The 27,115-nt window shown below is 51.1% G+C and overlaps 1 protein-coding gene across 3 annotated transcripts in view; it reads left to right on the forward strand.

Annotated features, from left to right (window-relative positions):
• ANK2 (ankyrin 2) overlaps window positions 1-27,115 on the forward strand; it is a 305,473-nt gene that overhangs the window by 52,479 nt on the left and 225,879 nt on the right. The window contains exon 1 of one of the 3 annotated variants that reach the window (XM_053658113.1): window positions 9,258-9,337. The exons of the other annotated variants lie outside the window; for them this stretch is intronic. The gene's annotated coding sequence lies outside the window, so the exon portion shown is untranslated. Of the gene's footprint in view, window positions 1-9,257; window positions 9,338-27,115 lie in introns of those variants that run through there. 3 annotated transcript variants of the gene reach the window in all.

Raw genomic sequence — 27,115 nt, forward strand, 5'->3', positions numbered from 1 at the left:
CTCTAAGCAAACTGGGCCTTTCTGGTGCTGATTCCCGTGTGGGTGGGCTTGTGTATGTTCTAGGACCCTGTGGGTCTCGCCAACAAACTCTCTTGTGAGGCTGGGAGTCTCTCCTGGCACCTCAACCCCCACAGGTGTTTTCAGTCGGTGTTTTGAGGCTTTATTTCCTGGCGCTGGGACCCTGGGTTGTGTGGTCTGTCTCGCTCCCCAGTTTCGCTTGGTTTATCTTCACCCGAATGTGGGACTGCCTGGTCAGCTAGCAGCCTTGCTCGCTGCCATGCCTTGATGTACAATAGCCACCTCGCTGGGTGTGCCTGTTGCCACCATGAGCACCCAGGGTTTGTCAGCTGCTGCCTGCGCACCCGGTGCCATCGCTTTTTCGCCTAGACCCCTCTCCGCCCTGAAGCATGACTCCGCCCTCCTACCGGTCTGGATGAATGTGTCTATTTTAATTCCTTGGTTGTTCGACTTCCATACAGTTCAATTTTCTGTCGGTTCTGGTTGTTATTTTGTTTCTAAATTGTTGTTGTCCTTATTTTAGTTGTGCGAGGAGGCACAGTGTGTCTACCTACGCCTCCATCTTGGCCGGAAGTCACAGGAATGAAGTTTTGATGCATCTGTTCTGTGCTTATCTTGGAGAAGTGGGATTAGTTAGAGGAAAGGGGAACTATTACTATATATAATCTTACATTGCTAGAATTTCTTTGTTGCACAAAGCACTTTATTTTATGTAAAAATAATTAAAATTATTGAGGAAATGAATGAGTACAGACTTTGAGTAAACTGGGTTGACAAAAAGTCACTTAAGGTGTGAATTATCCAGGCCCTCAATGCCATCAGAGGGTCCTTAAACATCAACGGGCAGAGGGAGAGTAGATACCCTCCATTTATTTCTCTCGCCTGATCGCTCTGCTGGGACATCCAGGGCTGTGCAGGGTGGAAGTGGTGAGAGTGGGCATCCCTGTCTCTGTTCTCAGAGGAGAAACTTCCGCTTCACTGTCGAGTCTGACGTCAGCTGTGGGCTTGTCACGTACAGTCCTCACCATGGTAAGGCACCTTTCTCCTGTACCTCAGTGGTTGAGAGTTTTATCATGAAAGCATGTTGAGTTTTGTCAAGTGCCTTGGCCAGTTTCTGTCACTCCCGAGAGCAGAACTAAAAAGGGTTGGGTGTGCACATAGCACATTCTGACTCCAGAAGAAGAAGGGTGAAAAACTAGAGCTTGCAAAATTTGAGGGAGATTAAATATTTACTGGAAAATGTTGTAGGTATGATAATTCTTCCAGTTCAATTTTAATCAAAGCTCTATTTTTAAAAAAGGGATTTTTTGGAGTTTGGGAGCAAGTTTCAAAAATATCTGGAAAACCAAATGGGCAATAATGGCTGTGAAAACCAAGAGAAGGCTGTTTTATTGTTACTTAATGCCATGTGACTAAATGAGAACAATGCCATTATTACATGAAGCTACACCATTAAATTACAACCACACTGGTACACACAGCCAGTGGGGTCATTATCTCAGAGGCAGACCCTGACTTCCAGCCGATACGGAGGCATAGGAAGATACACTTTGCCTCCTCGCACAACCAAATGAAGGACAACAACAAATTTAAAAACAAAATACAACCAGAACTGCCAGCAAATTGAACTGTATGGAAGTCTGATGACCAAGGAATTAAAGAAGAAACATCCATCCAGATAATAGCAGGGGCAGAGACAGGCACCCAGGGCAGAGAGGACACAGGGCAAGGTAGCAGCTGGTGGTCCCCCATTTGCGTGTGGATAAACCAGGAGAAACAACTGGGGAATGAGATAGATCATGCAACCCAGGCTTCCAGCGCAGGAATAAAAGCCTCAAAACCTCTGGCTGTAAAATTCTGTGGGGGTTGTGGCAGCCAAAGGATCTCCCCGCCTCACAGGATAGTTTATTGGAGAGACCCACGGGATGCTAGAATGTACACAAACCCACCCACCTTGGAATCAGCGCCAGAAGGGCCCAATTTGCTTGTGGGTAGTGGGGCAAGTGACTGAAGCAGCGGAGAGCAAGCAGCACTGTTCCCTCTCTGACCCCTCCTCCACACACAGCACCACAATGCAGCAACGTGGGTTGCCCTGCCATGGCGAATACCTAAGGCTCTGCCCCTTACAATGTAAGAGGTACGCCAAGACAAAGAAATATGGCCCAAATTAAAGAAAAGATCGAAACTTCAGGAAAAGAACTAAGTGATGAAGAGGTAGCCAACCTATTAGATGCAGTGTTCAAAACACTGGTAATCAGGATGCTCATAGAAATGGTTGAGTGTGGTTGCAAAATAGAGTAAAAAGTAAAAGCTGTGCAAAGTGAAATAAAGGAAAGTATATAGTAGAGGGAACCAACAGTAGAGGAAGGGAAACTCAAATCAATGGTGTGGACCAGAAGGAAGAAAGAAACATTCCACCAGAACAGAATGAAGAAACAACAATTCAAAAAAAAATGAGGATAGGCTTAGGAATCTCTGGGACAACTTTAAACATCCCAGCATATGAATTATAGAGGTGCCAGAAGGAGAATAGAAAGAGCAAGAAATTGAAAACTTATTTGAGCAAATAATAAAGGAGAACTTCCTCAATCTGGCAGAAGAAAGAGACTTCCAGGAAGTCCAGGAAGCTCAGAGAGTCCCAAAGAAGTTGAACTCAAGGAAGCACATACCAAGCCACAGCATAATTACATTACTCAAGATTAAGGAGAAGGAGAGAATCTTAAAAGCAGCAACAGAAAAGGAAACAGTTACCTACAAAGGACTTCCCATAAGACTAACAGCTGATTTCTCAAAAGAGAGCTTGTAGGCAAGAAGGGTCTGGAAAGAAGTATTCAAAGTCATGAAAGGCAAGGACTTACATACACCCAAGATTGCTCTATCCAGCAAAGTGTTCAGTTAGAGTGAAAGCGCAGATAAAGTGCTTCCCAGGTAAGGTCAAGTGAAAGGAGTTCATCATCACCAAGCCTTTATTATATGAAATGTTAAAGAAACTTATCTAAGAAAAAGATCAAAATTGTGAACATTAAAATGACAACAAACACAACTATCAATAACTGAACTTAAAATAAAAACAACCCCCCTAAAAAAATGAAAGCAAATGACTAGAACAGGAAGAGAATCATAGAAATGGAAATCACATGGAGGGTTATTAGTGGGGAGGGGAAGGGAAGAGAGGGGGAAAAGGTACAGAGAATAAGTAGCAGAAATGGTAGGTAGAAAACAGACAGGGGAGGTTAAGAATAGTATAGGAAATGTGGAAGCTAAAGAACTTATGACCCATGGGCATGAACCAAGGAGGGGAAAGCTGGTGGGAGGGGGGTACAGGGTGGAGGGGAATGAAGAGAAGAAAAAAATGGGACAACCGTAACAGCATAATCAATAAAATATACTTGAAAATAAAAAATAGAATTAAGAAGCAGAACGTAATATATCAGTGATTTAGGAACACAGGGTCATAATATTTCATTTATTTATTTACTCATAGAGAGAAGGAAAGGGAGGGAGAGAAGCAAGAATGCGCCTCTCATCTGGTGCCCATTAGGGACCCGGCCCACAACCCAGGCATGTGTCCTGACTGGGAATCAAACCTGTGACCCTTTGCTTCCCAGGTCCATGCTCAACCCACTGAGCTATGCCAGCTGGGAGAACAGAGGATTATAGAGGTGCCGTATAGAGGATTAAATGAGAATTAGAGGGGCTATTCAACACAATTTCTAGGACAATTGGTTTGTTAATTAGGGAAAGAAAAAATCCAAAAAAAATCCAGGCAATTTAAATTGTTAAATGGTTAAAAATATCAAGCCAGAACAATGTAGAAAAATGGTGAATATTTAGAAAACTCCTGGAGTTACTATAAAACATTCAAAACATGAAAACAGAGTGACTAGCAGACAGACACTCATGCATTCCTTGTGTAGGTTTACTGTCAACATTTCACCATGTTTGCTTTATTTTCTTTTTAAAGCATTTGGGAGTAAGTCACGGACACACTGAAGACCTGTCTTCAGTGTGCATCTCTATAATAATAATTTTCCCGAGCCCAATACTATCATCACTTCTAAAATTAATGATGATTTTCTAATACCTGGTACACACTATTTCCTCACATGTTCCTAAAATGTATGTGTGTGTGTGTGTGTGTTTGTGTGTGTAGCCAATTTGCTCAGACAGGTCCAGCCATTGACCCACATGGCTTCCCCCCAACCCCCTCCCGAGTGTGGCTCCCAGCCCAGGACACCCAGTGCCCTTTTGTCACCACATTTACCTGTTGAAGAGACTGGGTTAGTTTTCTGTAGAATTCTACCCTCTGGATTCTATGTATTGTTTTCTTCTGGTTTTGTTTAGCTTTCGGCTAACCCTCCACCGTGTTTCCTGTGAAGCTGTGACGAGAGTCAAGGATATCCATTCCACGGGCAACGCTGCGACCATCCTATTGTTTTGTGTCACGAGTTGCACGATTCCTGGTCATTTTACTGTTTAGATGCTGAATGCAGCCCTGGGCCAGTGTCATGTGGAAATTCCACCTCGCTCCCTGTGAAGCTGGGATCTGTCCCTTTGAGACAAGTAAATATTCTGTGTCGATAACAGGCTTCACACTGTGGCCCCATTTTCGTCAGCCTCGCCCCCGTGCACTCAGCAGCCGCCTCCTCTCTGCTGGTTGCAACTGTGCGTATCCCAGTCCCGTCGGGCCTTTGCTTCGTTGACCTGGAATCTTTTGTTGGAAAAGCAGGAGCTACAGTTTCTCTGAGATTAGAATTCCACGTGGCAAAGAGAGAGTGAACACTTAAATCGCTCTCTTTACCAATTTTTTGAGTGAGGAGCCGGGATAACCATCATCCCAATTAGTGGCAAATGTGTTTTTCTCTGTGTGTGTTGAGTTTTAGGGTTTTCACAGAGTCAAGTGCATCCGCCCACCACAGCATCTTGTAGCCGTGACAGATGGTGTTTACCAAGGAAGGTGACACTGTATACGTGGGCCACATGTTCTCGTGACGTGATGTTGACACATCTCCCTTACTTCTGCCCAGCACTGTCTTGGGATGTGTGCTTTTAGTGAAACCCAACAACCCTGAAACCCCACATTCAAGGAGCACATGGGACCCCGACCCAGAGATGCACAAGAGAAGACGAAGGAGTCCAGTCGTCCGTCCCTCAGCCACGCACACCCAGGCCACCGACACCTGCAGTGTGAGGCACCCCCAGGACATGTCAGCCCCCGGCTTCTGAGGTGCTCAGTGGGTGCTGAGTAGACCGGATGGCTGCCTCCCTGAGGTCTGCACAGACCGAACTTGGGGAGAAGAGTAAATGCTGCCGGCTGGGGTTGGCCCCAGTAAGCGGACAGACGCCGGGGTGGAGCAGCCGCTGGCTCTCCCTAGTTCTTTTTAGGGAGAATGGTAGTTAGGGTTCAAAATGTGGATGCTAGGAAAGCTTTTTTTAAAATTAAAATTCATATTTATTTATTTATTTATTTATCTTTAGAGGGGAAGGGAAGGAGAGAGAGAGAGAGAAACATCCATGTGTGGTTGCCCCTTGTGTGTCCCCCGCTGGGACCTGGCCTGTATGTAACCCAGGCATGTGCCCTGACTGGGAATCGAACTGCGATCTTTTGGTTTGCAGGCCTGCGCTCAATCCACTGAGCCACACCAGCCAGGGTGGAAAGCTTTTAACAGAACCAAGTAAAATGGAAGTATTACAAGAATGTGATGACAATAAAAACGTGTTTCCCCAAAGCAGAATTAAACAGAATTAAAAAACAGAATGGACAAGAAAAACCCAATAAAGATTAAACTCCTCCCGAAAAACATAAACAAGCAGTTCTCAAAAGTTGGAATACCAGTTAAAACTAAATACTGAATTATGTTCAACTGCCTAATAATAAAGAGAATATATACTATTTTCCTTTATCAAATTTAATGTTGGTTAAAAGAAATAATGTTCAGCCCTGGCTGGTGTAGCTCAGTGGATTGAGCACAGGCCTGTGAAGCAAAGGGTTGCCAGTTCGATTCCCAGTGAGGGCACATGCCTGGGTTGCAGGCCAGGTCCCCAGTGGGGGACACATGAGAGGCAACCACACATGGATGTTTCTCTCCCTCTCTTTCTCCTTCCCATCCCCTCTCTCTAAAAATAAATAAATAAAGTACTTTAAAAAAAAGAATCAACCAATGAATGCATAAAGTGAAACAACAAATTGATGTTAAAACAAAAGAAATAATGTTCAGTGTTGACAAGAATTTAGTAAAACTGTAATCTCGTGCACATTGTGAAAATGTCACTTGGTTTTTGGCTTTGTGCTAATTAGACAATATGAATTGAGTTGTGATAGTAAAAAATTATAAGCATCTTTACTAGTTAGGATAGAGTCGAAGATTCTGTGATAAAGAGGAGCCAAATGATGTGTCTTGAGAAAGCAAGTTACTTCTCTCTCCTATGCAGTGTGGAGTCTGTGGGTCAGGTGGGAAGGGCCACGCGTCCCCACGGTCTCAGGGGCTCAGCCTCCTGCCACACTGCGCTGGGCAGTGCGCCGAGGGGCCCACTGTGCGGGACCAGGCGGGTCTGAACCCACTGTGCGCGGCAGGAGGGAGAGGTGGGCGAGCCTGTTTCTCTCAGCGGAGGGCGGGGTCTGCTGCCACGGCCACGCCCAGCGGCTCGGGGTGGGGGCAGCATCCAGGCTCAGGCCGCCGACGTCTGCCCTGAACACGCACGGGGGAAGCAGCCCTCTGCCTTTGATTCAATGGTTCCATTTCTTTCTTCATTTAAAAAAATATTTTATTTATTTCCTTTTCTTTTTTTTATTGTTGTTCAAGTACGGTTTTCTGCCTCCCCCCACCCCTCCCCACTACCCCAGCCCTCCCAGGCTCCCTCCCCCTATTTATTTACTTTTAGAGAGAGCGGAAGGGAAGGAGACAGAAAAGAAGAGAAACATCAGCGTGTGATCGGTTGTATGTACCTGGACTGGGAATCAAACCGGCGACCTTTTGTTTCGCAGGCCAGTGCTCAATTCACTAAGCCACATCAGCCAGGGCCAGTGGTTCCATTTCTGATCACCTGTCCTAATGGAATATATTATGGAAAATACGAGTTAATTACGTGAAGGACGAATTAATTACTTGAAATTAATACGAGCTGATTGCAGTAGCTCAGCCAGCAGTGTGCTGGTCGGTGTGTTACTCACTGGGGAAGGAAGCGCTGGAGAAACACGGGGGCCCTGTTGCCGGAGGGTCTCGCGGGCGGTGGGCAGGGACTAGATGAGATGGGCAGCCCGTGGGGCGTTCAAGGTCAGAGGGGCTCAGCGTGTTCCTGGGAGGGCGGACTACACTCGCTGACCCACCAGGGTGGTCATGTGAAGCTTCAGAGTCCTGAGCCTCCCCGGCATCTGAGCTTTCCCGGCTGTGCAGCGTGCGGGAGGAGCCGGCCTGGGTGTGAGGCCAAGCTGCCCACTTTCCTTTGCCCGAGCGGAGAGACAGTGGCAGGAGATGGGGTGTAGAGACAGACACGTTCCTGGAGACTATTATTTACTTTAATTTTAAAAAAATTTAAAAGATTTTATTAATTTTTTTAGAGTGGGGGCAAGGGAAAGAGAAAGGGAGAGAAACATCAATGTGTGGTTGCCTGTCATGTGTCCCCTACTGGGGACCTGGCCCGCAGCTGAGGCCTATGCCCTGACTGGGAATCGAACTGGCGACCCTTTTGTTTGCAGGTCCTTGCTCAATCCACTGAGCCACACCAGCCAGGGCTATTAATATTCAAAGTTAATTATACTCATGAAGTAAAGGTGAGCACAATGCCAACAAACTCTAAAGAAAATGACACTTCTCAAGTACAAAAGAGATATTTTCTTCTATCTTAGTTTATTAATGTTCTTTTCCACAGAATAATCATAAAATATGAAAACCACTGGTTTTCATTGTTTTGCCTTTGTTTCTTACATTTAAAGTGAATGGTGCTATTTTCTTTACTAAAGCTGTGATATCAGTATTTGGATAGTACATACAAACCTATTTATTATCAAGATAGAGTATTGTAGTGATAGTCCATTATTCTGTAAGATCTCTTATCTAATAACCCGCGTGTCAGTCTAGGCATAATATCTAAGTCACCTGTGTGTTTTGTATAAACTTGTGCTTTCTGAGAAGATGACCAGGCTGCTTGTGAGTGGCCATACACGTTCTCTGGGAAGACTGGTTTCCACTGGTCGCTATTGGGAGTAAGCCATAGAAACAATAAGCCGTTCACTTATTCTCTGCGTATCCAACGCCTCTTATGTGTAAATTGCTGTACGTGACACCAGTGCATGATGGTTGCTGAGTTTACGAACTAAAGTGGCAGGTCCTGTTTCTGTATAAATGTCTGGAGTGCAGTCGATACAGCAGGTTCTCAGGAAGCCATGCAGGTAATGCAGACGGGAGAGAGAGAGGGAGGAGACCTACTCTGGTCACCACCGCCTAGCTCGGCTCTGATTATTCTCCATAAAAGCTTAACACTATAATTTTGACTGTAGCCTTAAAGGTTACATTTATCACCAACTATCATAATGGTCTTAGGATAAAATCTGGTTTTATCAGCCTTCGGATCCAGCCCTGGACACAGAACACCTTACACGGAGCCCTGATACAGCTCTCACTTCCCCGACTTATCACAGAAATAGGAGCCCTGAGCCAAAGGAAAGACCCGTGGGAAGCGGAGCCCAGTAGGTGAAGAGTGACTGGTTGTGCCCAGTGAACGCCAGCGTGGACAGCGCTGCGACTCCGCGTCTGTCTGTCGGGTGTGTGGCTTTTGTCCGGACGCACGGCCTCCGCTCCGCGTGCGCTGAAGCCGGGCCCAGTAGCTCACGGAAGGTCCGCGCGACACCCCCGGCTGTGCTGCGGCTTGAACCTGTGTGCGCGGCCGGAGAGGTGACGACGCCCGGGGAGGTGGGGGCCGTGACCTGCGGGGACCCCCCCCCCCCCCGCGGCAGGACCCCAGCCCCTCGGTGCACAGCCGGCCGGGGCCCCGGCCCTTCCCGCGGCCGGTCCAGGCGGCCTGGAGACGCGCGGGGGCCGCGGTCCCCGGCGCCACCTGCGCGGGTCAGTCCGAGGCCGCCCCCGCGGGGCTGGGCCGCCGCGACCGGGGACTGTCAGCCGCGGCCCTGACGTCACGCGATCACGTGGCGCGCGGGGCGCGGACCGGCCGCGCGGACTGGCGGGCGCACTTGAGCGCCGTCTCGGCTGCAGCCAGGACGTGGGCGCTGCCGGCTCGCGGACTCAGCCCGCCGGGGCCCGGCCGCGCCGCTCGGGCCCTCCCGCTGCGGGACTCGGCGCCGGGCACCGAGGCCGCTGCTCCCGTAAGTGCCCCGGGACCCGGCCGGGATCCGGGGTCGCGAGGGGGTGTTGGCTGGGACCGCCCGGGGCCCTTTGTGGCCGCGCTCCCCGGATCTGGGTGGGGCTCGCGGGCGGCGCCCGGGGCGTCCACAGCCCTGGCTGCCGAGTGTCCTCGGGGGCGTGCTTTTCTGATTTGCACGCTCTGGGACTGTGCTTCGGGGCGGATTTGCCAGGTCTGGTGAGAGGGAGTGAGCCGAGGCTCCGAGACCGGTGACAGGCAGGGGCTGGGTGGCGCCTGTCCCCTGGGGGACCCTGAAGGCACAGTCAGCGCTTCACCTCCCATCAGCTTTGAGTGTTGGGCGTGGGAGAGAGAAAGCAGGGCGACCACCGTTTCTGGTAAATTGCGACACCCTTTAAATGGGCGCGTTGATCAGAGGACCCTCGGCTGGCCGGACAGGTGCTGGCTCGGAAGGTGATGGAACCCTCTCTCATTTCCCATCAAACAGTCCGCGCTGCTTGAAAAGCGAGGGAAGGTGGAGGGGAGGGGGACGGGGTGCTTTCTGAGCCGGTCTGTGCTGTTGTGTTTCTGCTGCCCAGAGCATCCGCCCCACGCGCGTGTCAGCCGAGACTCTGCCATGTTTAGGTGTGGCCTCCGCAGAGTGGAGCTGCCCCTCGCTCTGCACCGAGCCTGGGCCTTCACACCACGTTCATCCGAAAGGCATAGCCGCGAGGGGCCGTGCACTCCCTTCAGGGGGTTATTTGCTGTGAGCCCTTAGAGCTCTAGGCCCAGAAGCGAGATTCCACACACGAGACAATGAGCACATGCTACACAGCCAGGCTATGTCTGTGAGCCCTGGAAAAATATTCTTTTGTTTTGCAGGGATAACGCTAGTCTTTTCGTGAGTGTCTGTGGAAACCAGGTTTGGGGCCACAGACTGGGCCCAGAAGGTGCAGGCATTGAGGCCACAGTTGGATGGGCCAGGTGTCGGCTTCTGTAGCACTGGCTCCAGGGGCAGGTGGGCAGCCCCAGGGTGGGAGCTGGCCCACATGTAGAGCTGAGGGCACAGAGGCTCCTGGCCTTGTCTTCACTGAGCAGCATCAGCACCGAGTGCGCACACGTTTGCTTCACCCTCGAGCCCCTGGCAGGGCTGCCCCCTGGAATGAGACCCAGGCGATGCAGGTCTCTGTTCCCTGGCTGCCCCACCCAGCCCCTCCCTGCTGCTGGGAGAACCGGGCTCTGTGCTGCAAGGGCTGCCTCACTGCCACTGTCAGCGCCTACCAGAAGCTGACAGGCAGGACACGCAGCTGTCCTGGGGGATGGAAGGGCCCAGGGACAGTCGGGGTGCTCTTCCTGCCCCACCCTCGGAGACCACACCCCCTTTCTTGGCCACAGGCCAGATGCCATGTCCCTGAAGGGGCCCTAGCCACACCCGTGCCTGGCCATTGCCTCCTGGGTGAAGCCGGGAGCCCTCACCTCCCCTCCAGCCCCCACACCTGCTTCATTCCTATAAAAAGAAACGGCAGAAAGTTGCTCATTACCCATCGCCCTCACACGTGCTCTGTCTAACCCGTGTCTGCTCTGCTCTGGTTCCTTTTGGTGGCGGCTGTGATCCGTGCATGGGGCTGGCCACGCCCGACTCTGCGTCTCAGGGACCACTGCAGCCAGGGACCTACAGCTGGACAGACAGACAGACAGATGGGTCCTCCCTTCCTTGACAGACAGAAAAACTGGGGCGTTCCATGTGTGACAGGGCAGAGTCAGGACCAGCACCCAGACCGCCAGTCTTCAGCTCTGCACCTTCTGCAACCACAGAGCTCAGAGGAAGAGCGTCTGCCTACGAAGTCAAGTGTTTTCAGTTTCGGGTTGCTTCCCGTTGAGCCATGGTGTCACAGAATAGTTAAACCACTGCCACCGCACTTTCCTGAGGGTCCGTTGGGATGGATTACAAGTCCTTTGAAAGGACGCGAAGCCCCGCTTCCGCAGGAGAGCAGCCCGTGCCTGCCTTCGAGGGGCACGTGATGAGGCCTCGAATGCCCATCACTAGGTGCCAGTCTTGCCTCCCTGGAGTGTAGCCCCTGAGGAGCAAAGGGGTTGCGCCCTGTCAGGACCACCCAGGCACCCGAGAACGTGGAGCAGCTTCTTCCCACCTGGTGGTTTTCGGCATCACGTTACTGTTCTTTCTTTTGGCAGGCCCTGTGCGTGGTGGCAAACTTAGACCATGTAAGAGATGTTTGATTTAACACCAAGTTCCAGCTTAATTTACTTCCTTTGGGTTATTGCTAGAGTCCAAAGAGGTTTTCAGAAGAATTCTTATTGATCGAGTGACCGAGTGTGCAGAACTTGTCGTGTGCGGAGGTTTGCCAGGTGACCCGGTGCTGGGATGCCCCACAGAGGAGCAGAAAGAACCTCGTCTGGGAATGACTTGTCTAATCTTGCTCAGGGTGGGATTCCCATATTAGTTTGGAATCAATATAAGTACGAGTCGACGTCACATGAACTGTATCTATGTCAGTGCTGTTTGTCAAAGCAGCACACACGTGTTCAGACCGGGAGCTGCTTAGTTACGTTTTTGGAACCTTGACTATGAGATGGAGGCCTCCGACTAAACCCTTACTGTGCACTGACCAGTAGCTGCTGGTCAGTGTGGCGGCTTTCCATTCTGCACGTGACACTAGGGAGATATATTGGGACTAATTAGTTCTGGTGGCTTTGAGTGGTTTCGACTGGAATAATTGCAGCCCTGTTCTCAGGAGCCTGCACTGTTCAGCTCGGAAACAAGTGGCTGCATGTGTGACATTTCTAAGTGGCAACATCTTCCAGGCACCCTGTGGCTGACTTCTTATTTTAAGCTCCAGGTTATGGAGGGGGAGAGAAAGGGACATTAGGCATTAATGTTAAAACTGTGGAGAGACAGAGACTCCAACTAAAGATATAGCCTTTCTGAAAAAGATGTAACCAAGAGGAAATGCAAAGACGCTGTTCCCAGGAGCCGTGGTGGAGACCGGTGGCTGTCTTCTCGCAAACTTGACTCTCTCAGTCTTGGGCGCCTTCGAGGCTCCATTCAGGCAGAAAGCACAAGCACATAATCTCTTCTAAACAAAGCAACAGATTCAAGTTAATGCCAGTGTGTTCACAACCAGAGCCAAAAGCTTTCCGGGTTGTCGTGGTGTGTGGGGCTCCTGGCCCTGAGTCCAGCTACGGGCCAGCCTGTAGTCTGCACCCCGTGGGAGCTGAGGTCTCTGGTGACTGTGCTGGTGAATGGGCTGTCTCTGACTGCAGCCAGTGGAAGTTATGGCTGATTTTTCTGATCATGAACTTGAACTGCTGCGATCTAGTCTGTTTTGATTAATGCTGATTTTTTTGAACAATTTGAACCCTAATTTACACGCAGCTGCCTACACTGCTAAGCAGGGGCTTCCACTGTCTGTAGTCGAGAAGAAAATGCCGTCGTTCAAGGCCCAGACTTCGAATTTGTGTTTTGTTGACATTGGTAGTCTCTTATTCCTTAGTCTTACCACATTTGATTGACACCTTTTGCATCAGATTAAACTGTTTTTTGAGGAAGCATCATAAGTAACAATATTGAGAATAATAGCAACTGCCTTATGCTGAACACTTCATTTATTCTGGGACGTTTCCCAGGTGGTCAGCTGAACGTGACCAAAGCTGAGATCCCAGCCGGGTCTTTCTCAGTTCGGAGCTCGAGCTCTTCTACCTTAGGCTGTGGAGCTGTGCGCACAGACACGAAGGTTGCGACAAAGACCTCGCCTCACCAGGCGGACCTGGCGAGGGGCGAGGTGCTGGCTTGCCGATGAGGGAGGATGCCGTGGTTGTGGGCGCTTCAGTGTGTTAATAAATTGCGTGGTTAGAGGCAGGGACAGCGCTTACGAGTGATGCTGACCTGCTCTGTGCTCCTGATGAGAGGGACACGAGGCAACAGAATGGCGTACCACAGGACCTTATTCCTAAAAAGCATAGTTCTTTCAACTTCACCCAAAACACAGTGGCTCTAGAGTCAAATGAACTTGCCGTGCAAGGATTAAGGACTTCCCAAACGTGATCCGTGTCACGTAACGCTCTAGTGAAAAGACTTCTCAGAGCGCTGTTGCTGCAAGTTGCTGTGTTTTCCTCCCGGTGCATCAGTTCTTGCCCCCTAACCTGGCCGGTCACCTGTCCACTGACCTCAGTGTGACCTCTGTCTTTCCAGAGGATGTTGCTTCTTCACAAAGTTGGGTCCAGTCTACCGAGAGGCCCTGCTGTATGAAGGTGTAAGCAAGGACTTGAAACTTCAAAGTAGGGTATGCTTGACATTTTAAGACAGCACACTGTGATCAAACAATAGAAAAATAGAAAACAAAATCTAAGTGATGCACACTGAGCTGCGTGGGCCTCGCTGTTAGCGAAGCGATTTCTCAAGTCCTTGGCTGGAGCCGTCCACAACGCGTTGTTGGGCTTGTGACCCTTCAAGAGCAAGAGAAGGCAGGCTCCAGAGAGTCTCCAAGATTAGACCATTCCCACCTTGCTGCTGGGACATCGACCTGCAGTCATAACTTCCCCTGTGGCTTCGCGTCACTGGGTGTGCCAACAAAGGAAACATTAAACCCTCCCACTGCTCCCTCATGAGCAGTGACGCTGCATCAAAAAGTAGATTTTGTGTCATTTAATAGTCACGTGGCTATTTTGTTTTGCCCAGAAAATATGATTGTTTCTTCATATTGTACATTTTATGCTTACCAAAACTTCATATATAAAATATAAAAGCATATTCTTTCTGGATGTAAAGCGACTTGTAGAATATCACAGAATTTTAAACACCCCATCCTGGTGGTGCATGGTATTCAGCTGCAGAATAAACTAAATGCTGTGAGAACATTTGGCCCAGATGTTACTAAAAATAATTGTTGCTCTAAAATTTCACACAGGGACTGACATTCCATGGTTATTATGCTGGCTTCCTTGTCCATTTTAATTGAAAAGAAGAAATTTAGAAAAAGCGTTTAAAAGGAGATGGGCTGGTGCTTTTTAAGGCTGCAACACACCACCTCAGTCACCTCTATCGCTGTGAAGATGCCCTTGTGCCGAGGCACGCACCGATCCATTCACAGTGTCCAACTTTTAATTTGGAGAAAAGGCACGTCTCCCAAGGATGGCTCACCCGGTGTACGTCAGTCCGTCCACACCGAGTGGCAGGCAGGCGGAAGGACAGGGTAGCACAGGGTCCGAGGCAGGTCCTCCGTGGACGTGGGGCCTCGTGCCCTGTGTGAACCCCAGAGCGGTGAGCAGAGGCCTGCCCTTCCGAAGACGCAGACAGAACTCGAGCAGTTTTGAAGTGGAATGAGCCAAGCTGGGGACGCAGGGAGGGCAGAAGGCGGTGGTCCCCAGCGGCACCTCTCAGACCCCAGGACCTCGGTGCCCAGGACTCCGGGGTGTCCGGCTGGACAGGTGGCTGCAGAGCTCTGAGTTCAGACAAACCGGGGTGGTCTTCCCGCTCCGACCTGGTGCGGCCCCAGTCAGTGCTGGACCGGTCTCAGCCCGAATGGTAATCATAGCCGATTGCTTAGCGATACATGAGCCACCCAGATGGCCGTCCATTTTCTCTTGTAACTGACGAATGATTTATGTTTTTGAATATGTAATATACTGTTGCAAATTCAAAAGATTTCTAAGGAAAAATAAGTCCTCCTTCCCCCTGGTGCTTGTAACTTGTCAAGCGTGAATCGTAGCATTCTGCATGTGCTACTCGGATGTCTTGGGTATTTTTCCATCTCAGTACATGCAAAGTTGACTTATTCTTTAAATAAATGTTTTACTATAAAAAACCTCAAACATGCAGAAAATCAGAAAGTGTAATGAACCCCACATACCTATTACCAGCTCTATCATACGTATCAATGTTTTGACAGTCTTACAGTGTATTACATAATATAAAAGAATTTCATTAACTTTGTTAGGTGTGATAGCGGTCTGGTGGTTATGTAAAAAAATTTCCTCATCAATAAAAGATGCGTGCTGATATATTGATGAGTGAAATGATTGGCTGTGTGATGTTTGCAACTGACTTTAAAATATGCCAGAAGAAAAAATCACGTGTGGGAGGAACAGCTTGAACCAACATCAGCAAGATGTTGGAGTTGGATGAGTGTGGAGTCGTTATCATATTTCTCTGCTGTTGTGTATGTTGGAAAATTTCCAGATTAATACGTTTGCTAATCTGGTTATATCTATAGCTTCCCCTTTTTCTCTGGGGCATTTTAAAGTGAATTCTAGCCATCATGTAATTTCACCCATAAATATTTCAGTGAGCATGCCTCAAACACAGGACTTAAAAAAAAATCACTACCGGGCCATTATCACATCTCAGAAAAGTAACAGTTCACAATGTAATCCGCAGTCCAGTCTGTTTTCCAGTTCCCTTGATTTTCTAAAAAGTGCCTTTTTATTGTTGTTGTGTGTGAATTAGGAGCCAGACCGGATCCACGTATGGCATCCGGTAAAACGCTTTTAAATCTTAGTAATTCTCTTCCTTAGAAAAAGCCACGTGAGCCCTGGCTGGTGTAGCTCAGTGGACTGAGCGTGGGCTGCAAACCAAAGGGTCGATGGTTCGATTCCCAGTCAGGGGACATGGCTCCAGTGGGGGCGTGTGAGAGGCAACCACACACTGGTGTTTCTCTCCTTCTCTTTCTCACTCCCTTCCCCTCTCTCTAAAAATAAATAAATAAAACCTTAAAGAAAAGCCATGTGTTGGTTGAAGAAGCAAGGTTATTGTCCAGTAAAGACCCGCCTCCTGAGCTTGACTGCTTCCTCCAGGTCAACCACAGGTCGTGGCCGTGGGCCCCTTGGTCTGAGACGTCATGAGGTTCAGGCTGAATGTCTTTCGCCAAAGTCCTTGGGGGGGCTTGCTTGCTCGTGGGCTGCAGGCTCCCTGCAGGAGCCCCCGCATCTCGAGTTCCCTGGAGTGATCCTGAGATGGGCAGCGGCGTGGCCCCTGTCCGCCCATCTGCTCACTGCCACGTCAGCGTCTTGCCCGATGCTGTCGGCACCAGTGCGTCTCGCTGCTCAGCCCAGCGCCCAGGATGGGCTGTGTGGTGGTCTCTAACCCTTCCGTCCCTTTTGCGTTGGTTGTCTGGGGCCGTTCCACAGGAAGTTCCTCTCCTTGGCTTTTTGATGAGGCCAACGACAGTTGGTTTGTTCTTTTTATTGTGCCATAATTTAACTGACTGCATATTTATCGATATTTAGTGTTTCTTTTGTTGTTTGGTTTAAATATTTTTCTTACTGTGTATCCTCACATACTTATGTATTTACAATGAACAGTACTATGGAATTTTAAGAAAGTTATATTGTAGTAGGAAAGTCATTATTGGATTTTTCACTGTCTGCATGCTAGTTTAGTATGAACGGGACAGTTACAGTGAGACAGATTTGTCATTTAGCCCTGGATCACTTCCTACTCACATGACCTTGAGCAAATCCTGCTGAGTCTCCTCTTCCTTCGTGCGTTGGGATTAGTGACAATGTCCAGTCCTTCACTGCTCGGAGGGTTGAGTAAAATCACCCAAGAAAATGCCGCAGGGCTCAGGGCACAGCCAGCGCTCAGTTGGGAAACGATGTCCGCCTCTTGGACGCCTGTGTGAGCCCAGGCGGAGCCCGCGGGACAGGCGCCGGCAAAGGGGTGGTCGGGGAACAGGCTGCTTTGCTCTGCTTCACTTTCCCCCAATATGAGTAGTAACGAAGGTTATTCTTTTTACTGGACTGCCTTCGGGAATGAAAAAGCAAAACAGAGAAGACAAACCGTGGCTGCCAAGAGCCTTCTCAGGGTGAGGCCGTCCTGTGCGGCCTCAGCGTTGCTGGTGGAGTCCCAGCCGCAGTGCCGGGTCGCAGCTCCTGGCCTGGGCCTTGGCGGGGCCTCGCTGTGCACAGAAAGGAACCACACGGCGCCTCGCTGAGCGGTGGCACCCGGTCCCATCCCCTGCCCCACCGTGCTTCCCAGTCTGGTTTTCGGATTAGGGAGTCGTCTCGAGGTAAATTTATCGGTGCTGCGTCCTGCGCTGTCTAAATTCAGCGTGGGACTTCAATAGAACCAGGACAAGCCAGCGTGCCGTCCAGCATTACTCTAGAGTAGGTGGCGTTCGCCTGGAAGCTGATGTGCTCAATTACTTTTTCTAGCGACTCCTGAGAAGGCCCCGTTTGGAGTTTCTCTCATGGCTGTTGCCTCTGGGATGATGGCTCAGCCTCCTTTCTCCACCGCCCTCCTTCTCCACAGATTTCAGGCTTCTAGCCTCTCCTCCCCCTCCTGCCCTCACCCGGGACCCTCTGAGCTCCCAGGAGCATTTGGCTACCTGTCTCTGAAGTAAGGAGGTGTTTTGCACCTTTGCCCTCTCAGTAGCCGCTCCCGTCCCTTTCCTGCACTTGGCTCATTGGCCCACAGGTTTTGGGGTGCGGGCAGCAGACGGGTCCAGTGCTCTGGGTTGGGCCAGAGCTGCACATGGTCGGGGGCAGCCGGAGCGCAGGACACGCACCACCGCACATGTGGTCGCAGCTGCAGAGGCAGGGCTAGGACGTGGGCGTCTGGGAGGGGCATTTCCTGGCCGACCACAGGGACGCGGTTGGGACTCCCCGAGGGGGTTCCTGCGGGAGGACGCACAGCACGCTGGCTCCTCTCCGCCCTCCTTTCCCTTCCCCCTGAGAACCAGGCGGTCTCCTGGTGCCTCCTCTGAGAACACCTGCAGTCATGCTTCCAAACTGGAGCTCTGGGGGCCCTGAGGTGCCGAGAGACGGTTCACCTTGAAAAGCATTCAAATCAGATGGAAAACCCTGCAGGTCCACTCCGCCCACCCTCATCTCCGATCCACAGGCACGAGGGGCAGGGACTCGGGACTCTCGAGAGCGTCCGCGGTTCCGAGTGTAGAGGGTCCGGCACAAACAACACCCCCCTTTTATTACAAAACCATAAGCGTGTCACTCTGTAACACAACAGTATCACACTCAGGCACACCATGTGACATTTTAGGGGAAATGTTAAAATTAAAGCTATACATTATTAGACCCGTATTATTACCTTACCAGCCACACTCAAGAAGCCCAGACCTTGTATTTTATGATGAAATCTTTTCTCTTTTTAAAAGAATGGTACTAATGAACTTTTCAAGGATAGCAATGTACTATGTTTGGCAAATATCTTTAATGCAGTTTTTCATTCTAAAAATTATATCACCCTGGAAAATAAGTAAAATAAAGGTATACTACAGGTATAACGGGTCATTAACTGAATCATCTATTCATATCATCTTTGCCTACTTAAAATTTGAGGAGACTCATGAGGAGACACACACACATATATATGGAAAGCTAAATAAGAACAGGTAAGATGGTCAGGCGGAGGAAAGGTCTGGTCAGAGAGTAAACTCAGTTCGGGAGAGAGCCCGGTTCTGAAGAACATGAGCCGAGGAGCACGTGCATGTGCTGGGTGGGGTGCCGACTTGGTGCGAAGCTCGCTGGGAGGCTCTGAAGGAAGCCGTTGGCTGTTCGGTTTCAGTATCTGGACAATTTAACGTCAGTTGCTCAGGTGAAATGATTCCTTACAGTGGGGCCAGAGAGAACTTCTTTTCATAGGATGTCAGGACTTGACTGGAATGTGAAGAATAGCACGTGCAGCCTGCCTCCACAGCGCATTTTAGAGAGAAACTTCTTTTGTACCCTCGGTGTGTGCTGCTCACCGTGCCCCCCCCCCCCGGCGTGACCTGAGGAAGGGTTGCGGCTGTAGCAGGGTGGACAGCGGTTCGTGAAATCCCGTTCTGCTCACAGATTGCAGAAGAGCCAGCAAACATTCGCGGAGTTTGTGCTCAGCAGTTAATGTGGGCATAAAACGCACTGGCAGGTAGAAGAATGTGGAGTCATGCAAAGTCAACGGTGTGATTGCTGGAATAAAGACATTGGATCAGTGTTCGGCGTTATCAGCCGCCCGAAGGTGGGGCCCCCGGTGTGGAGAGCATCCGGAGTGGGCTGTTCCGCCTTTTCTCTGCGCACGGAACTGCCGAGTGCAGCAGACCGGACTCGTCAGTGAACCCGGACCATCAGTGGGACGCAGACCGTCTTCCTTCCTTAGGTCGCCATTTCAGTTTCCTTCAGTAGAAGGAAGCGGGGTCCCGTGAGAATTCAGGGACCAGTCACCCCAGAGAGCGATGACCTGGAGGAGGGTGAGCCCAGAAACCACTGAGCCGGGCGCCCTGCAGGAGGTGGATGCTGGGGTCTCAGCTTCGGGGCGAGGTCCGCGCAGCCCCTGGGATGTGACATTGCTGCTCAGGTGGCGTCTGTGAGGGTGTGGTCATCTGGCCACGTGTGACCTCGAGGACAGCTGGGACATGAGTGGCCATGTGGACACTGAGTTTAGTAACTTGAAGGGGTGGGGGTGAGGTGGCCACCTGGCGACACTTCTCCCCTCTCCAACCCTCCTCCCCCCTTCTCAGAGTTCATAGGACTGTTTCACAATCCCCTTTATTGAGGTGTGACTGACACGTGAATTTGTGAGGCGGTTCAGGTGCACTGAGGACGGGGTGGGTGTGCATGTTGTGAAGGGACCCCCCCAGGTCACAAACCCAGGGCCTGTCTTCTTCTGTGTGTCCTGCCGACACCTCAGACCAAGCATGTCCAAACCAAACCAACCATCCCGTCTCAGTGAGAGCTGACTGCTCCACTGCTCAAGCGGGAACCCTCCATGTTCCCCATGACCCCCTACCTCAGTCCCACGGCAGCTGCTCACCAAGCTCCACGTGGTTGGAGGTTGACTCCGTCTCTCCCCCTCGGTCTGAGTCCGTCCGGGCCCCGCAGCTCCACCCGTGTTCGTGCAGAGGCCTCCTGGCTGGTCTCCAGCCACGTTGTGTCCTGGGAGCCGGTCTCCACGCAGACCCCGTGTTGACCTTTCGGAAGTACGTGTTGGGTGGGGTCTCCTTCTCAGGCCGAAAAGTCTGCACCGACCCTCCATTTGCTGCTGCAGGTCTTCTTTAAATACGGTTTGTAAAAAACCAAATTCTGCCCCAGACTCCCCAGTCTAAAAACTGTGTGCACCTTCGTGTGTGAGCATGTCCTCTGAGTTTCGTTTGAACGTTATCGGCCCACGGGGTTTTAATTCGATGGCTTCTAGGGACTAGCAGGCCCTGCCCAGCCCAGTCCCTCTGACTTTCCCAAACTTGTCTTGAGCCCGTGTCTCCAAATCGTCCCCCAGGTCACAAGCGCAAACCATGTCCTGTGGCAGGGGCCCCGGGCCAGCTGTTGGCTGGGGAAGGGCCCGAGCCCCGGAGCAGGGCCTTCCGTTCCTCACTGGGAAAGTGATGCAAGGAGAGAATTTGCACCGAGCGCCCAGGACACAGCAGAGCCTCGAGGGGTCAGCCCCGCCCTCCCCTTCCCAAAGGTCCCTGCTGTGGTTTCGGTGACTCCCACAGGAAGTGGTGGTTTCCCCAACCTGTGTTTTTGTAGCCGGAGACCTTTCGTTGTTACATTCGTGCGTGTCAGTGGTGGTCTCACCTGCTGGACTTGACTCTGAGCTCCTCGCAGGCAGGAACCCCGACCCACCTGTGAGCCCTGGTTCCTGGCCACACAGACACCAAGTAATTGAACTGCATTGAAATGAGTTGAAATGGGTTTACAGCAGAAAGATAAAGGCCGGCTCCTTTTCTTTCATCCAGCCCGTCCTCCCTGTAGGACCGGACCGGAGTTCGATGGCCCCGTGCGCTGCTCTGTCGTGAAGGCGCAGCTTCGACTCCGAATATCGAGCAGCCGCTGCCCGCAGCGGTGTCCGCACGTGGCCTTCGTCCTGCGGTGCTGTGTTTGGCTTCGGTGGGGAGAGTGTCACTTCTCGTTCGTGCTCACGGAACCTTGTGAGGGGTTTTCAGGGGCCCCTGGGTGGAGGCCGCGTTAAAGCGGTGGCATTTCCAAACGAATGACTTGGAAGGTACGTGGTTGTGCCAGGCAGTGTGATGACAGCGTCATCCGCTGACGTCAGAGCGGGCGGGTGGCACAGGTGACAGGCATGCACACCTGAGACAGGATCGGGCTTAGTGACAGCCACAAATGACTTCCCACAAATGAACACAGTCTTCTCTCGCTCTTTCTTCAATGTGGTAAAAGCATCTAATGTCGGATTTACCGCGGTGCCGGTTTTCCGTGCACAGTTGAGCAGTGGTGACCGTTCACATTACGGAGCGCCAGGTCGCCAGGATGGCTCCACCTGTGACGATGAGATTCCTCTTCCAACACACACTCATTTTTCCTCCCCTTTCCCTCTGCCCTTGGCTCCCACCTTCTTCCTTTTTTTCTGATCTTGACGGCTCCAGACACTTCCTGGGAGTGGAATCCTGTGGTATTCGGCCCTTAGTAACCGGCTCACTTTGCATGATACCCTTGAGGTGCACCTGTGCCGCAGCAGGTGACAGGGTTCCATCTCCCTGGAGGCTGTGTGGTACTTTGGGTACGTGCACCCCCTTCCCTCTGTCCATTTACTCGTCAAAGGACATTTGGGTGAGTGTCACCTCTTAGCTGTTGTGATTGGTGCCATGAGGGACGTAGCTGGAAAATCTCTCTTCAAGTCCCTGCCTTGAATTCTTTTGGCTAAACACCCGGAGCAGGATTACTGGGTCAGATGGTAATTCTACAATCTCATTTTTTGCAGTAACCTCTACACAGTGGCTGCATCATTTTTCATTCCCACCAACAGGACACAGAGTCCCAATTTCCCGTTCTCACCGACACCTCCTATTTTCTGTCCTTTTGATTGTGGTCACCCAGATGGTGAGTATCTCAGGTGGCTTTGGTCTGCACTTTCCTGATGACCAGCAATCTTGAGGTCTTTTCATGAGCCTATTGACCATTTGTTTGTCTTCTCTGGGAAAATATTAAGCCCTTTGTTCATTTAAATTGGATTTTGTTGAGTTGTGGAAGTTTCTTATATATTTTAGATATTATATTAGCCCCTTATCAAAAATAAGATTTACACTTATTTCCTCCCATTCTGTTGGTCGCTTTCCACCTTGTTGATGGTTTTCTTTGACAAGTAGAAGCTTTAAAGTTTGATGACTTGCTCCCACTTATCTGTTTTTAATTCTGCTGTTGTCATATCCAACTTCTGTATCTTTTTAATTGTTACTAGTTGTGCAGTTATGAAATCCTGAAATTATCTTCCTTTCTTCTCCTTGTCCCCTATGATTAATGGTTGCCTAAGATCACTCGGTTGCATAGTGGTTCTTACATTCATTTATTCATGCATTTATCCGTTCGCTGATTCACTGGTTCATTCACCTTCTCTCTACCCTGCACACCTGGTTCAGCCCCCTCTGGGCCCCTCTCCTCCCCCCTGGATATCTTTTTACTGTTCTGAACTGGTCAGTCGGCTGCCTCTCATTGATCCATCTTCAGAAGCTCATGTCTAGTACAGATCTGTTCAGATACTTAGTTTCTCCATTGCTGTCCAGAAATGTCTAAATTTTTCTGCGGCTGGCTCTAACCTACCTTTCTGGCTTTATCTTTGTTTCTTCCTCCCACCTCCTCATGGACTTTGAGTTTATTCCAACAGGGTCGATTGCTTTGTCCCCACAGCGCCCTATAGTTTCCTGACTTGTCTGTGTTGGAAGTTTTAGGGTGCCGGACCCCGGTCTTTTGTTTCTCTGTCTATGTCGCCTGGTCTTTCTTCTGCACTCACTTCTCACGGGCACAGCGTCAGCTCTGACCCATGTGCTGAAATTTCTCAGACCAGCCTCTCGTTGCCTGGAGGATGTTACAGAGGATTGAGGGGACCAATGGCCAGTAGCCACACCCAGGATCTGAGCCAGCAAAAGGACAGACCAGGAGTGAGACCAAAATACCATCTTTATGATGAATAAAGCCCAAACTGGAAAATGTGGCTCGTATTTGTGAAAAACCAACTTCCTTATACTGGGTCTAAAATTAGTCCGAACTGAGAACAGGTGAGGCACAGCAAGAGCTCCTCCCACTGGCAGTTGCCACCCAAACACACAGAGAAAGAAGGGAAACGAGAACTGTGAGGCCGCCCAGCGTGGTCCCAGGTCCCGGTCAACCTCCCTGGGACGAGTGAGTGGCGGGGTCGCGAGGCTGTGGGGCTCCACCCTGGACCCGCGTCCTCAGGGGGTGCGGCGGGGGCAGCATTTCCCCCTCCTTCTCTGATGTCCCCGTGTTTCCTGTTTGGAACTCGTGGAAGTTTATCCCAGGTCTCCTCATTAGGGATTGCTAACACTAACAGGCGTTTACAACGAACCCTAGTTACAACCGAGGTGCTCTCCACTGGGGAGTAGGACCCCTTGGTGACCCCCAAGCGCCAGTGTCAGAGAGCAGTGCTGAGGGCAGGCAGCGCTCGGAGGGCCACGTGGCGCCGGGAAGCGCCGGAAGGAAGGAAGCCCCGGGTGGCATTGGAGCAAAGACGTTGTCCTCTGGGCACATTGATTTTAAAAGAAAACATTTGGGTGCGTGTAATATTTAAAGCCGTTTTGTGGATCTCTCTTCTTGGAAAATAAAGTAAGTCATTTTTTAATAACGAGTCCACTGTGTCCCTGATGTGTTTGCGGTGAGTCGAACTGACTGGGAACAACAGCCTCGGCCAAGTGCACGGGCCAGCGGCGCCCGGAAACGTCTCCTGGAGTCGGTCTGTGGAAACTCCCGGGAGGAAGCTTTGCCACACGCCCACACCATCGTTCCCATTGATAAACACAGACGGAGGGGTTGGTTCTCGAGCTTCTATTGTTCTTGAATTTGTCATTAAAAAGGTTTTCCTTTGTTAAAAATGATCTTTTACTGACTATGCTATTACATTTGACCCATTTTTCCCTTTTGTCCCCTTCCACCCAGCACCCCCCACTCCCTTGGGCAGTTGCCACACCTTTTGATACTAGAAGAACCACTACTGCAAGTTAGCCAATTAGTTGTGACTTCCGTCTTCGTGAGTATTTCGGACAGTCAGGAACAGTGGGAATTCCAGATGAAATGGGGAAGATCTCTTAATTCACAAGATTTCATGATTCAGGAGAAGATTCCATTTCTAAGAATGGCTACAAGATGGTATAGAAATAAACACTTTAAACTACACGGTTTCCTTCATTCATGAGAAGACACCAAGGGCAGGAGGACCCTGCTGATGACAGCCAGTGGCCACGTGTTACGCGGGGGGAGGAGGAGTCTGGCCAGACACTCTGGGTGGGGGCCTCTCTCACCTGACTGGGCAGGGTTCTTGCTTGAACTGGGCTTTTCAGTCTAGGCAAGCTGGACCCCCAGATCGAGGTGCTGTCGAGACGAGGACTCCAGGGAGAAAAGAGAAAGATAAAGAACTTGAAAAGGAACATGGGCAATAGACATGTGGATGAAACCGGTTTTTTTTAAGAACTGGGGGAAGGCCTGTCTGAGGCGTGTCGATCGTCCGTACTTCTGGAGTCTGCAAGAAAGCGTGCAGTCGTCCCCCCGCCACGGTCATCACGCCTGTTACATAAGCTGTCCTGTCCCCGCCAGGCTGCGGCTCTGCTGGAGAACATTCCTCCAGTCTTTTCCCGTGCAGTGGGTTTAAACTTACAAGGACAGATTTGCCCAGAATTTGGCGCCATGGCTATGCCAAGCCTTTTATACACACACACACACACACACACACACACACGCACGCACACACGCACGCACGCACATGGCGCGAGCCTCTGGTTTTGAAAGAAGAATTGATGTATTTCTCTGCTGCAGCGATTCGCTGAGTCACCTGTGCTGCCCAGAATTGGGCTTGGAGTGTCGGTCACCGCACGGTGGAGGCAGGCGGGCAGCAAGGGACCCAGCATTCCTCAGACCCCTGCATGTGGTCATCTGGGGGCTGCAGGGGGGTGAGACCTCCCGGGACTGCCTGTGCTGCCGGCGCTCGGATGTGCAGTGAGGGCGTCCCTCTGTCCTGCTCTCCTGTCGTCACCCACACGGACACCCGCGGGGAAGTTTCATCAATGGGGATGTTCTGTTCTTGTGGAAGGTTCTGAACCTTGTCGCTGGACCAGGTGGCAGATAGAACAAGTGAAAGTCTAGTCCTCAGAGCTCCAGCTTGTTCCGCTGCTGGTGAGAGGCTCACTCGCCGTGCAGGACGCCTGTCGCCCACCGTGCCCAGCCCCTCACTCCTCCGGTTATCGCGGGACCACGCGAATTAACTGCCGCACCCCCGCCACAGATGCAGGTGGACACGCTTGATGTTACCACAGCCACTTTGAGAGGTGGGACTCTGGAGCCGGTTCGTCCAGTGCCAACCGCCTCCCCCTCCCCCAGGAAAGCACGATGGGTGTAGACGAAAGCCCATGTCCAGCCGCTGTCTGGCCCAGAGCCTTTGGGAGTGTGGACACGTCCAACTGAGGGCCAAGCAGTGACTCGGCCGCGTTGTCTCTGGGCAGAACGACAGGGAGAGCTCGGCGTGTTCTTGGTTGTACTCTCTCAAAGCATTGCAATTTTACATGAGATAATTAAGATCATTTGTTCAATATTTACACTAAAAGGCCCTGCCTTTTCAACTCAGTGCTCCCACTTTGTGCCTTCGGGCCTGGGAAAGGGTCAGGAGCAGAGGCGCAGGGACAGGCCCGGCTCTCTGAGCGACCCGGCCCCAGCAGGCCCCTCCTTGTCCAGGAAGGCTCCAGGCCTCAGGGGAGGGCAGCTGTCCGGCCAAAGCTGGCAGCCGCTCCGGTCCCTCACTGGCTGCCAGCTCCTTCGGCCGGAAGCCAGAATGTTCTGTTCTGTTGCCCGTGGTCTCTTTGGGGGAGTCTCTAGCCGGGAGCAGGTCTGGGTGCTTAGTTGCCGCCACCCAGGACCACCCGCCTGAGCTCTTCCCCACCTGGCTAGTTGCAGATCACGTGGTTGAGAGGGCTGCGCTCACACATGTAGATTCATTTTCCCCAACGGATGACCTTCATTACCTGAGAAGAAGAATAACCGGGTGACATTTTGGTTGCTAAGCAAAGTGTCTGTTTGTTCCCTGTGGAATGTGTCCTGGCCAGTGGCCGCCCTGCCGTCATGGAACAGCCCCTCCACAACAGGGTTCCACCGGGGCCCCGACAGCTTGCCCGACCCAGGGACGCCCCGGGGAGGGGTTCCCGCAGGGGGCCGTCACTATGAGCTCCCCTCACACCACAGTGCCGGTGGCCTCCTTTCATGTGTCTCGCCCACAGCCTCTCGGTGTCATGTTTGCCATTGACCATGACCCCAGCTCTTAACACAGGGTTTTTCCTCCTTTTATTTGAACACTAGGGAATAATTGAGAAAACCTGGGTTCCAGACCCACCCTGCTTGGACCAGAAAAGACACTTGAACCCTGCTGGCCTTTGATCAAGTATCTGGAAAAATGAAGTGGTAGGAAAAAGTGACTACTGACACCTTCAGTTCTAAAATTCTGTCACCGTCTATTTTACAAAACAAGGTAGAACTTGCTAAATTAGGGGCTGGCTTAGTTCTGTGGGTTAATAAGCACCAGTGGAATAAATGAGAAGTGAACATTTGCAGTGGAAAGATTCTTCAGTGACTGCGTTCCCAGCGCTGGTGGCTGGGGCTGCCGTGACGTGGGGTCCTTGGCCAAAGGGCTCGGAGGAAAGAATGGCTCCCTGTTAATCCTGCTTGGCTTTCCCAACGGCAAACAGACTGTCGAGAAGCACATGCCTCCAGCGCCGTGCTGCTTGGGGGGCGGGGGTGGTCAGTGATGCTGGAAGGAGCGAGGCACTTAGATCTAACCCAAGTGTGACCACGAAACCGCCTGCAGATCTTAGAAGCAGCTGTGCTGGGTGGCCCAGAGCTCTCCCTG

Source organism: Artibeus jamaicensis, unplaced genomic scaffold (assembly GCF_021234435.1).
Source record: "Artibeus jamaicensis isolate MK-2021 breed Jamaican fruit bat unplaced genomic scaffold, CSHL_Jam_final scaffold_537, whole genome shotgun sequence".
Lineage (NCBI taxonomy): Eukaryota > Metazoa > Chordata > Mammalia > Chiroptera > Phyllostomidae > Artibeus > Artibeus jamaicensis.